This window comes from Euprymna scolopes, chromosome 25, assembly GCF_053919585.1.
Source record: "Euprymna scolopes isolate OS-2025 chromosome 25, ASM5391958v1, whole genome shotgun sequence".
Taxonomy (NCBI): domain Eukaryota; kingdom Metazoa; phylum Mollusca; class Cephalopoda; order Sepiida; family Sepiolidae; genus Euprymna; species Euprymna scolopes.
The window spans coordinates 63,540,107-63,553,978 of record NC_136506.1 but is presented as its reverse complement, the minus strand read 5'-3'; the positions used below and the strand labels follow the sequence as shown (position 1 = coordinate 63,553,978).

Below are 13,872 nucleotides of genomic sequence, written 5' to 3'. Positions count from 1 at the left end.
GCATCAGCAGATAGATATCTACTAGATCATTTTTCCAGCAACCTTGGCAACGGAATTGATGTATGTGTTCCATTTCAGATCAGGAGTAAAGGTCAAGCCCAGAAACTTGTCAAAACATGGAACCTCTCCAACACAAGAGCCATTCATTTCAATTGATGCCAGATTTGTATGTGAGTTTGTTCTCTAAGGACTCCTAAATGGTTGGGCCGATTTTTATGAAATTTCGCACAGATGTACTCTATATATCTGGCAGTATTCTTAGATAGGTTTTGTATCGGTCTGTCTTTGGTAAGTATCGATAATTGAAAAAATCCAATGAAATAAGGAACAGGCGATTTTGACCAAAGTTAACAGCTTATACAGCCTAACATCACAAATGCATTAGAAAAATTTTATTACCACAGAACGACCTGGCATATAAAATGGACAATAGGTTCTTTGCTATGATAGGCATGTGTTTGAAATTACCGTTTCTGTTTAGAGCACAATTGAACCATGATACTTGACTTTTGCATTTTTAAGTTTTAATTCAAGCCATTATATATAAAATGATTTTATAAAATCAACAGTAGGTTCTTTACAGTTCAATCTAGATTACAATGTATTGTGGACTCGGTCACTACGGCTTCGTACTTGGGCACCATGGTGGGTTCCCGTTTAGAGCAGGCAATCAATCGATTTGACTGATTTCAATGACAATAAAAATATGGGAGTGTGAAACATTGTTCATCATCATTCAATCCCGGGTAACGTCGTGCCTCCCTGCTAGTTTTATATAACTTAAAAGAAAGAAAGACAAGAAGAAAAAGGTGGTTTGAAAAACAGGTGGTATTCTCAGCAACGTAACTATAGTTTTGTCTTATTGACACTTCTCTTGTTCCATATTGTCTTGGTGGGGAAATTTGGAATACTTGATTCGAATGAGGGGCTTCAGGCCGTGCATATAAATTCTGCATAAAACATGCTGAATGCCTTTTGAACAAGATAGCAGTTTTCTGTGTTCGCAATAACCTGTGATGTAACGCATAAACTACTAAATAAATTTCAGTTCTAAATGGCACTTTTCTGAAGGTGTAATCCTCACTACAGACGATACTAAGAACACAATCACAAATTACTACACCACCTGATATGGGTCCGGAACATAGAGCAAACCTTTTCCACAAGCACTGGCAGGTGCTCGCCAAATATTTGGCAGATGGCGGCATCAGGCTGGCTTTGGTGGTGTAGGAGGTCATGTTGGTGATGTTCTGATGTATGACCAAATGAAGTAATCCTATAGGTTCAGGTTGGGGGAGGAGAGAGCCCAGTTAGAAAAGGGTACAAAGTCATAGCACTCCATTTGAAGCCAAGCCTGGGTCTCTTTGGACTTGTGGGCCGGCATCAAGTCCTGCTGCCACACCCAGGGTCTCCCAGAGAACCACACTCTTCAGCACATCCAGGTACACTTTGGTGTTGACTTTCAAGCCGATTTTGAAGATGTGAGGTTGCATGATGTGGTCCTCACTTGAAACAGCACCAAAGACCATAACTGTGGCCAGAAACTTTGTTGATATGTTCCCTCAAACGTTGAATCATCTGGATTTGCATTTTGAGAGTGCTGGCAATGATCCTGTTATAACTTGAATCGGTAGAAAGCATGAGTTGTACAGCGGCACATCTCCGATCATGCTCGTTGAACATTGTGTCACTTTCAGACATGATAGAAGGCTCCTATCGCTCTTGGGATTTGTACACAACTGGCCAATTAGTAGATGGTCTGCAACAAAAATAGAAAACCGGTTTTCATCAAACGGAAATGGAATCATGTTGTTTTTTCTAGGGCGACAATTCTATCGTTCCAGCCTGTAAAGAATTTCATTAGAAATTCCATGCCCATTCCTAAGTTCGATAGAAATATTTCCAAGTTTAACAAGATGCATTTGAAAAAGGTGAATGATTACATCTGAATCATTGTCAAAATAACTCTAAAGATGAAAACAGTAGTCCAAATAATCCAAATCCAAAGTCTTAATCATCCAAATAATACAAATTAGCAATCCTCATTCTTAAAAATTCAGAAACATAATGTTTAAATTAATTTTGGGACAAAATGCAAGTAAAAATAATTATGTTCCAGCTGAGGTTTGAACTGACAACTGTTGTCTCAAAGTGCAGCACACTAATGGAATCTTTATGCTATTGAATACACACTGGTTTATTGTTTTTCAACCCCCTCCTCTCTCTCTCTCTCTCTCTCTCTCTCTCTCTCTCTCTCTCTCTCTCTCAATATAGGTCAGGAATAAATAGAAAAAAAGAGAAAAGATGTATATGGAAATATATTATACTGTTAAATTTCTTCTTTGTGGTATGGATGGGAGAGATAATATACAATATATATAATATATGAGGATAAATACTCCCCTACCTTCCTCTATTCATGACTAATATAAACAAAATATCGATGAGGATTAAATATTAAAATAAATGAAATGGACTGAAAAAAAATTGTGGACCAATATAAGTGTGACAAAACAAATTATTTTATCTACGTTTTATTAAGAAAGCTAATTTTACTTTACTTTATATATATATCTTTATATATATTTAACAAATACTAACCACATAACAGCATAATCATGTTGTAACACCGGTTCCCATTAGATCATTGGAATTACTCAACCTTGAGCCTGGTCAGTACTAAAATGGGTAACCATTTGGGAATTCCAGATTATGTATTTGCTGTCTGCTTATCTTGGCATTGTTTCCAGGCGTCCTGAACTTCTCCTTCCCACTGGACTCAAGTAATGCCGATTCAGGAGAGGTGTGGTTGGAGATTATGTAACCCTTGCCTCACAATTACATGTGCAACCACTCAATTGTCTTTCAAGAGTGAACAGAGGTGTTTAACAAATGCTGACCCAACAGGTATGAGTAGTCCAGTACAAAGCTAAAAACTGTTTTCAACTCTATATATTCTCGACCTGCTTTGTCCGCTTGCGCTAGTAAAGAAAATATGCGCACGGAATTCTGTTGAATATTTCTTTCGGTAGTTCCCAGAAAATGTCTTGTTTATTTTGATTTATGATAATCTAATAAATATAAAAGCGAAAATGTGTGTAATTATGTTTGTATGTGTGCTTATGTGTCCGCTAAAAACTTTCAACAGGCAGAACAAAAATTCACACACTTGGTATCATATTGAAGCTCCATCCTTCGCCCGAAAAATTGGCCAAAAACGTTAATTTTTTCACCCTGAAATCGACAATTTTCTACAGGGGGGGGGGTCAACAAAAACCGTCCTCTCATGACGACAACCGGTTCTACGAATGCGTCAGATGACGTCATAACCTGATTTAGTTTAAATAGTTGAAGAACTGACTAAATTTCATGTACATAATGTTAGCTCAGTTGGTTAGAGTGTTGGTTCATTATCTAAACGTTTTGGGTTCGAATCGTGGTGTGAGATGGTTTTTTTTTTTTGGTTTTTTTCGATTTTTTAAATTTAAATATTGAACCAGTGTTATTTAAGCCATTTTTCACGTAACGTTCGTTTTTCTGTTTTTTTTTTTACTTCGCTTATTCTTAGGCTTTCATTAACACCCCCACCCTCGACCACATACCCAAAAACACCAGAGTAAATTTTAATATCGAAACAGGCTTATTTAAGCCATTTTTCACATGTTTTTTTTTTTTGGTTTTTAGTTTTAACGTTCGTTTTTCTGTTTTCTTTTTTGTTTTTTTATTTTTACATGTAACATCATTCGTTTGCCTTACGTTAGTTTTTTTTTGTTTTTTTTATTCGCCCCCCTCCCCCCGCTTCGTTTTTATGTTTTCTTTTTTTACTTCGATTATTCTTAGGTTTTCATTAACAACCACACACACCTACAAACACTCGGGCAACGCCGGGTACTCCCCACTTTATTTTCCAGATAAGTTTTGACGTTCGTTTTTCTGTTTTCTTTTTTTACTTCACTTATTCTTTTTCTTTTTGGTTTTTATTTTTCAGAAGTTTTAACGTTCGTTTTTCTGTTTTCTTTTTTTGTTTTTTTACTTCGCTTATTCTTATATTTTCATTAACACCCCCACCTCCACCTGACAGCACACACCTCCAAACACTCAGGCAACGCCGGGTAACCCCCCCCCCCGCTAGTCCATATATATAAAAGGCAAAATGTGTGTGCCCATTTCGTGTATGTCTCACAAAGGCTTCTTTCGCATACGGTCCCGGAGTCGTTACAATCGCTTAGAACTGTTTATATACCCGCTAGATAATAATATCTAGGATTTGGGAACGTGTGTAGCGTCTAGATTTATGTCGATTTTTCAAAATTATTGCTATTTTGGCTTCTCACGTGTTGATTCGGCTTTTTCGTATAAAAAGCGAAACTAATTAAAAGCTAACAGGCTGTTCTCGGCATCACGCCGAGGAACATCCAGAAGCAATCAGCTTTGATCAATGTGGGGACAAACTCCTCATGGGGAGCTGGTTTTCCCCTCCCCAACATCTGTTGGGGAAAAACCCAGTCAAAGTTGGGTAAACAAGCCCAAGTTAACTGCGTGACTTCTATTTGACCTCAATAATTAGGTCAAATAGAAGCATCAGAGTTAACTTTTATTGCTGCCACCTGTCAATACTTAAATAAATTCAAACGTGTTTCCCTCGTATGTCTCCGTGGCACAGTGGTTAATGTCATATGTCTTTTTTTCACACTTTAATTTCCAACTTTGTCTCAAGGGTTCGGGTTCGATCCTCATACTCACCTACCAAAACTTTTTTTTTATTTTAACCCCCACCCACCCACGGAGTTTTGATTTACCCAAAACCACACACACCTCAAAACACCCCGGCATCGCCGGGTACCCCCCGCTAGTTACAAATAAAAGATGTTTTATAACATCAGATTTTCAGATAAAGAACTATTAAAACAAAAAAAAATCTCCATAATTCAAAGTTTCATTTAATTATTTTAAATGTTTCAATTTCATCCTCCTCGTTCTTCTGTTTAGTAAAAATATTTTACTTTTCTATTAGTTTTTTTTTTTCACTTCTTTTATTATTTGAACTACTGCTCTCTTCTTTGATGTTATTCGGCCAGTGTAACCTCTGACCATCGTTAGGTCTGTCTCCTCAAACTTTTGAATTTAGGTCTGTTTTCTCAAACTTTTGAATTCGTACAGAATTTTGAATGGAACCCATGGGAGAGTAGCTTCTGGTTCATCACTTATGACAGAGTAGAAGTCTTAAATAATTTGTAATTGTATTCTTACTATCGCCCTCACTGAGGATTGAACTTTCAACTACCAGAAGACTCACTTAGAATTGATTATAACTCAGCACTTTTATCCGTTGAGCAAAATAAAACTAAATTATCAATCCTCATCTATAAAAATTCTTAAACATAATTGTTCTTTGAGATTGCAACAAATTCTGGTCTGAAAAAGCTTAAGGAATATCATTTTTCTTTTATTTACCAAAGATTCAAAGAAGGAAGAGAAAAAAAAACATGAAGGAAAAAATGTAAAACTGCATTTTAACCTGAAAACATGTAGAGAATATACTAACATTCAAGCAATAAATCAACTATTCCAAAGAGTATATCATTGATGACGATGTTCACCTCGAAAAGTGCAATGGCAGGGCTGTTCCCCATATACATTACAAATCAGTTATTCAACTTGTGTAATAATCCCTTTTATATCTGTATGTTGGCCATTTGAGTTGTTATTAAAAACCTGCAGATAACATTTCAGAAAATGTTTCTTTTATTTATTTTTACTTTTCTTGTCTAAAATCTGCGTTTCCCTACTGCCAGTGATCCCTTGGAAACCATTTTTTGTGTTCTATTTTTCTTAGGATACTCCCTATAAATCCGGCCGCTAATTTACAGCAGCTTATTGCATCAATGGCAATATGTCCTGCTCGGAGTGAATAAAAGAAATTTAAAAAAAAAAGGTTCAGATTCTTTTAAAAACCTTATCTGGAAGCTCCCAACAATGTCCATACAATCCATTCTTTACACCATGGGTACAAAATCTGTCAGTGTTATTTTAAAATAAATTTATATTAGTTTTATACATTTGACTTTGAAATGGTCTAACAACGGAAAGAAAGTCAATGTTTATTTGAGTGAGTGATCAAGTTGATTAGCATTGTTCTTTTTATCATTATTTTCTATAATTCTTCCTTTTTATTCATGAAAGTGTTTATTTCTTTCATTTCTTTTCCTTTCAAAATAGTTCTCTAAATCAAAGAATTTTGTAAAAACAATATTTATCTACTCGTCAATCTCGAATGCCCCTCCTCCCTGACACCAATCATATCAAGTAGATAAGTGTCTACTTATATTTATACTTCATGGGAAAATACAATTTTTTTTATGTGGGTGGACCTAATTGGAATTGTTTACTAATGCTGACTAGCAAATTGGATGATTGAATGATTCTGTTATTCAGAATTGATTTCTTTTTCCTGCTTCCTTTGTTTCAGCTTGTTTGACTTGTTCATCTAGTAATCTTCATCAATTCACTGTGTATGTACTTAGTTATGATATATCTTATTTCAGTAGCTTCTCTCCAAGACATGCAGCCTGCAAAAGATGTTTCAAAGAAATATGTTTTTTTTTTTTTACGGGATCAAAAACACTCATTAAAAAACGTCATATCACTAATAGGAAGGAAGGAAGGAGCTAAGGAAGAAAGACAAAAAAATCACTCACACTCACACTCTCTCTCCCTTTTTTCTCCTTCAGTATCTTGCTTTCTATCAAGCGATGCTAGTTTAATTTAGGAAAGGGTTTTTAAAAATCTTATTAAATTACTTTATCATTAATGGTGATGAAACTATTACATATATATATAGAAAATATAGGACAATAAAATTACCAATGAATAACACCAAATATCAATTTATTATGAATTGGCTTAAAAATTATTATGCAAATTAAGCATTCAAAAAGCTGTCTTTGAATCTTTTCTCTATACTATATATAGATTATTCCAAAACATTATATTATTGACTAACAGGGAACATTCAGTATTGCCCAGTCATAAAATATGCTTAAATATGATTTTGTATATTTTGTAAATTATCTATCGATTATTTCATATAATATTGTACTCAATATATAGCCATGATTTCAAAAGTAAAAAAAAAAAATTTGTGACTTGGATGCTATCAGCCAGAATTGAAACCGAAAGCAAAATTTTAAAACAAAAAATGAAGACAGGCAGATGTAGTAGGTTTTATAAATTAATTGGTTTTAATATTCATTGTTTACAATCCAGGTTTTCAAATGGCTTATCATTTTTTTTATTTTTTGTTTGTATCACACAAGATGAAAAAGTATTAAAAAATATTTTTAATTGTGTTAGTACATAATGCAAAATTGAAAGAATTTACATGACTGAAATAGGAATTTATTCTCGAAAAATTACGATTTACTTTTAAAATCATTGAAAATTGTAATAAAAAAAGAGTTTCTATAATATAAAAAAGTACTTGATCAATTTACATAATTTTTGAAGTATGACATTTTTGTTCCATGATGGGTACATACTTCATAAAGATTTTTTTGTGTTTACATAAATATATTTTCTTTTTGTAAAATTATTACATAATCAGTTTATAAAGCCAGGAATGTAATAAAAAAAAAAATAAGACAATGAATTGCTAGAAATTGAAATTCTACTGTTAGTAGCCATTTACATTAACCAGTTCCATCAGACCAAGCATTCTGAAAGGATTGTAAATTAACAATATATACTTTTATGTGTCAGGACATGCCAGCTCAATCAATGCATGCATGAAAAGACGCCATGGCTAAGGTGATACTTACACTGTGTGCTTGCTAAGTTGTAATTTCTTTCAATTTTGACCCCTTTGCAACTATTTTAACCGGTTAAAACCCATAAAAAATGGCCCACAATAAATGTAATCATTTGAGCCACCTAGAGTTTTTCTGTGACTTTTCCATTCGGAGGAAATAGTTTGAAAAAATGGAGACAGACAGACATAGTTTTATAAATGGGATTTAAATAACACCAACCCATTTTGATGTAATATAGGGGTGATTAACAAAAACAAAACTTTAACATTTATTCATTTTTCATTTAGATGTTCTTGGAATTTTCTTGTGAAATACAAGAATAGTGGAAAAACAGAATTCCTCAAGAGTTTAAAAAAAAAAAAAAGAAACGAAATTTACTAAACATGGAAAAAGAATTTAGGAAAATTTGCCTCCTCCCCTCAACTGATGTCAATGGATGTTCATTCTATGTGTGTAATATAAGTATTTTATTTGTATTTTTTCAGTCATCTGATGCATTGAAAACCATGAATTTAAGTGTTTAAGCATTTGATACGAAGAATAAGTACAGATCTCTTAAAAAGGTAAGTGATTTTATATTCTTTTGTTTTCATATATGTATACATGAGGTGGGCGTCCAATAAGTAATGCCTCTGATCAACTTTCAGTTGTCGGATCTAGCTGATTTTTTCTTATGAAATTGATTTATCTTTATGAGCTATGTGGCAAATTAAGCTTTGAACTAAGTCTAGATTGAACTGAGTCAGATGTAAAATGTAGCCTGTTGTGTGTCAGTAAGTGATCCGGTTTTTGTATTTGAAAGGATGCATTCCACAGGAGACTTTTGATATGAATTCAAACATAGCTGGAAGTCTGTGGAAACAGCTGCCAGATCTGATCGCCCCACCCTCACCTCTTCTGCCATTCATGAAGCATATGTCAGTCAAGTTGAAGCTGCCATTTTGGGAAAATCAACACATGACTATTTGCCAAATAGCTCAAGAGGTTAAGATTAGTACAAGGTCTGTGGAAGCTATAATTCGTAATCATTTGCATAAGGCATCTGCGAAATGGATTCCTCAGTTGCCGACGCCTTTCCAGAAGCAAGAATGTGTTGCGTTCTCGAGGATGAATTTGGAGATGCGCCAAGAAGATGAATCAAAGGTTTTTCAAAAGACAGATTACACAAGATGAAATCTGAATCTATTCTTATGATCCAAAGCCCAGTCAATGTAATGGAAACACTTGGACTCACCACCTCTAAAAAAAAACAATGGTGCAGTCCTCTGCTGGCAAGCTCATGTTCAGCCTTCTGGGACTAAGATGAAGTAGTGATGAAGGAACTATAATAACCATTATCAAACATAAGATAATATTGATGCACATTTGGTGTTCGCGTAGGTAAAATTAAATCCCTCGATACAAAATTTTATTTTCTTCCATTTCATTTATTCATTTTTTTTTTTTGTTTGTTTGATCAGCATATTTTTAAACCAAATAAAATCGGAAATAAAAGAATACGATGGTTAACAATATTCGATACATCGTGCTTTAGTTTCATATCATCTTCATATGATCCTAGATATCAGACAGAACGTCACTTTTGCATCAACTTTTTGTCTGCTGTAAGCCACAAAATGTATTGCTATGAAGAAGGGAAATATGTACCCATAGTTATTAAATATTTAACCTGTGATAGTAAAACTAGCAATTACTTAGCGTTCCAATCTTTCTTTCTCTCTTTTGTCTCTTTCTCTATCTTTGTCTCTCTCACTCTTACTCTCTGATTTTATCCTTTTCTCCTATTAGTCTTCCATATGCTACAAAAATATTTTGTACATTTTGATTTCTTTGTCATTTTTTTATTTGATTTTGTTCCTCCATCACTCTCTCTTCTCTCTCTCTCTTCCCTTTGCATGGTTTTATAATGGATATCATTGTAGACTATGGAATTGGCTATACCAATTTCAAATAACTTTAAATCTATTTTGATTGAGCTGTATACTAATACTATTGGAAAAGTTATGCACTCAAAATTGCTTCGCATGGAATTAGTTTTTTTTTTTTACCAGTTTTCAATGATTCAATTTATGGTTATTAGTGGATGAAAAAGTAATTGAAATTTGTTTTAAAATTTTGAAAATCTAGAAAATTTGATCTGATTTATTTGTTGCTTATTTATCGATAAACGTTTCAATGAGAAACTCTAATAAGAAACTTCATCGCAATTTTGACATTAATTTTGTAAACAAATAGTCTGAAACCGATAAATTCTAGTGAAACCATAGATTAGACCTTTGATATGTTCTACTACCAATCTGAGATTGAGTGGACCCGGGAGTAATGGCAATTAAGGGCTAACATTACACTCCCACAAAGCTCTCAATTTGCAGTCTCATCACTAAATAACCGTAAGAATAACTGTTTGCTGTAACTTTGCAAGTGACTGTAATATCATTTTCACTAATAATCTTTGAAAAGTTATGAATTCATATTTCCTCTTCCTTCAGATATGGTGGAAATAGTAAGACAAACAAGACTATCAAACCTTGGTAAGGAAACTAATCTAAATGGATGAAAATACTGAAATAACACTAGTCTTTATTAACTTAAGCAATACTGGATTAGGAGAAGTGCTGTTAGCGATTGTGCAACACTTATTTCATTATAAAAAGTCAGTTGTGCAGGCAACTGCTTAGAGCATATCCATAGTCTTTTTAAACTCAAGGTCAACAGAAAATATATAACAATAATAAACTTGGTTTAACATTTACAGTTAATCCACGCTTATTCTTTTAGATTATTATTATAAAGTTCTATCTTGAAAGAATATTGAACCCTAAGCTTGCAATGTCTGTTGCTTTGTTCCAGCTCTGTACTGATTTTAAGATGTTGATTTTCATATGATACAGAACGCTATTGTAAAAGAAAACATCAGCTACCATTTGCAATTATGCAGTGCTCTTCATAAAACAAAACTTTAGATGGTTGATATTGTTCAGTAAGATTTCTTTCTTCATGTCTTGTGCTGATGATGGAGCGGTTAGAGTTTCTGATTGTTAAAAAAGGGTTCCGATCTCAATTTGAAGCACTTGTCTTCCTAGCTACACTGAAAAGCTGTGAAACCGCGAAACAATCTGTCTGTGGATGACTATATCAGCCTATGAAGTCAAGGTGACTTTTTGACTGGTTTCAAATCCCTTGACTTTCAGTAATTATCATCTCCTAATTCTTCACAGACACATGTTCGTCTCATAATATTTATGTACAATATGTCCCTGTAATTCCAGGAATGTTTCATAGTTCAATGGAAAGAGTGATGGGTTACAGCCACTACAACTAAGGTTACAGTTTTGAGTCTTACTAAGTTCAGCCACACCGATGAGCGATATTATAACAAAACACGTGTCCGTGGATAATTATATATATATATGTATGTATCCGCTGTTACTTGTATAGATACAAAGAATCTTTGTTTAAAATTGTATAAGAATCTCTCTAATGCTTTTGGAGTTACACACCTACAACTATAATGTCTCATTTAGATTTGTTTTTCTTTTTCTGTGATGTTTCCCTTCTAACTAGTTATTCCAGCTATTCTCTTCTATATTCATGAAATGAAGTGTCTGTTTGCTAAAAAACTGAGAAAATTTAACTTCTGCTTAGATTTCAGTCAAACTTGATGTACACTTAAGTTAAGAGTCAAACTGTGTGATCGGCTGTGTCTGGTTGACTAGGTCAACCCTGAAGATCATGAAAAATTAAAAAGAATAAACTTAGAGAAATTATTTCTCATGAAAGTATTTCTCTGATAAAAATAGTTTAAAAATCTAGAACTTAACAGAAACATGTTTAATAGGTGTGTGTGTGTGTGTGTGTGTGTGTGTGTGTGTGTATATATAAATATTTTTATTCATGGTGTTTGGTTTGATTGCTTTGTTTTCTGGCATATCAAATCTTTTTGAGATTGAAGAATAAGTTTGGCACATGGTAAATTCTTTGTTCTGTATTCAAAACAACATAAAACCAAAAGAGTTGATAAACTTGTACTAGTTTCAGCATTTACCCTCGAGCGATTGGGTCGGCTCCATCCAGAGAATTTAATGTCCCAAACTTATTCTTCAACCTCAAAAAGATTTTAGATTAGTGGTCTGGCAAAGCCACAGGGAAGGCAACTGAAGCAGCAAAACTGAAGCTGTCTGCCAGGACACTATATAACAAATGTAGACAAATTTGAGCATATTTTATTAGTTTGAAAATATAGGTTCTTTTTTTACCAATTGTCATAAAATTTTTAAACCATAAAATGATATTATCTTCAAAAAGCCTGCAAATTTTCATGTAGTTTCATCCCATAGAACTAAAGATATGAGCATTTCAATATTCAATTTGGCTACCAGTGTGTGTGTGTGTGTATAAATAAATGAATATGAAAAGTATAACTGTTATAACTTTTCTTTATTTATTTTCTATCGGTGATGTGCAGGAATACAAAATATTATGAAAAATATTTAAAAACCTTTTTTTTACAAGCACATAATTTTTTACCGATCCAGGTGGTGTATATATATATATATATATATATATATATATATATATATATATATATATATATATATATATCACCTTTTTTGGCAATTTTATAAGTTTGAAATCTCAGCAACCAATGATCAGAATTTAACAAATGAAGGCTCATTGGAAAACTAATGATCTGAATTGTGTAGTGAGCTATGCGACATTTGCTCTTATGTCACACATTAAGGGGATTATCCAGAGGCTATTTTTGGCACGTTTTTACAGTCATAGAATGTTTCAATCATAGTCATTTGTTTTCCTAGTTTTGCATATGAATTACAGAATATCTGATATTTCTCCAAAACCCCTGGCCTTGATGAATGGGAGACTAAAACTTGCTACTATGGTTTCAAATTATCTGAAATAATAGCAGACTTGATTTAAAATATTTCTCATGTTATATCTCCCCTCTTTGGTTTTCATACATAAAGTAAATTTCACAGTGTATAAGGATTATTTGAAACTGGAAATATTCATAATCTTCTATTTCCAAAAGAGAAGAGATATAAAATATGAGAAATCTTTGAAATCAAGTCTCTCCTTGCTGTCATTTCAGATCATTTGAAACCATAGCAGCAAGTTTTAGTCTCCATTCCATCAAGGCCAAAGGTTTTGGAGAAATATCAAATATTTTGTAATTCATATGCAAAACTATATAGAAAAGTGATCCCCTACTTCTTGAAACAGTAATGTGCGATCTTAAGAGCAAATGTCACATGGCCGACTACACAATTCAGATCATTAGCTTTCCAACGAGTCTTCATTTGTTAGTTGCCGAGATTTTGAACTTATAAAATTGCCCAAAACCATGGTATACCTATATATGGATATATCTATACTCGTTGCCAAATTGAATATTGAAATGCTAATCTTTGGTTCTATGGGCCGAAACTACATCAAAATTTGTAAGCTTTTAGAAGATTATAGTACTATTCTATGGTTATAATTTTATGACAATGGATTAAAAAGAACCTATATTTTCAAACCAATAAAATATGCCCAAATTAGCATACATTTTTATATATATATATATATATATATATATATATATATATATATATATATATATATATATATATATATGTGTGTGTGTGTGTCCTGGCAAGCCAACTTTAGTTTTGCTACTTTGGGATGAATTTTGTTTCACATTTTTTTGCTTGGTTTTCTTTCTTGTAGCCTTGCCAGGCCACTAAAATACACACACAGTGAAATTTTTTTTCCCCTAAGTCATTGATCAGGAACAAAAGATACATGAAAAAAAATTTATTTTGGTTTTCCATTTTCCCTATAATTTTGGTGATCAGTGACATTAAAAAGAAATGAATTTTTGCTTCCATTAATAGATTTCACTATTTGAAATCAATCTTATAAGGAGGATTGTACCTGATTATCTTCCGGTTGTTGTTATTATTATCATCAAATGTATCATCAAATATCGTCTGCTGTTTGATATTCTTTTTTATATTGGCTGAATATACGTTTATTGCTGGAATTAGTGATTATTAAACAT

The 13,872-nt window shown here is 33.0% G+C and overlaps 1 protein-coding gene across 3 annotated transcripts in view; it reads left to right on the top strand.

The window, feature by feature from the left end:
* LOC145247403 (uncharacterized) overlaps positions 1-13,872 on the top strand; it is a 270,622-nt gene that overhangs the window by 94,560 nt on the left and 162,190 nt on the right. For all 3 annotated transcript variants that reach the window (XM_080109107.1, XM_080109105.1, XM_080109106.1), the window contains one exon: positions 8,294-8,371. The gene's annotated coding sequence lies outside the window, so the exon portion shown is untranslated. The remainder of the gene's footprint in view (positions 1-8,293; positions 8,372-13,872) is intronic.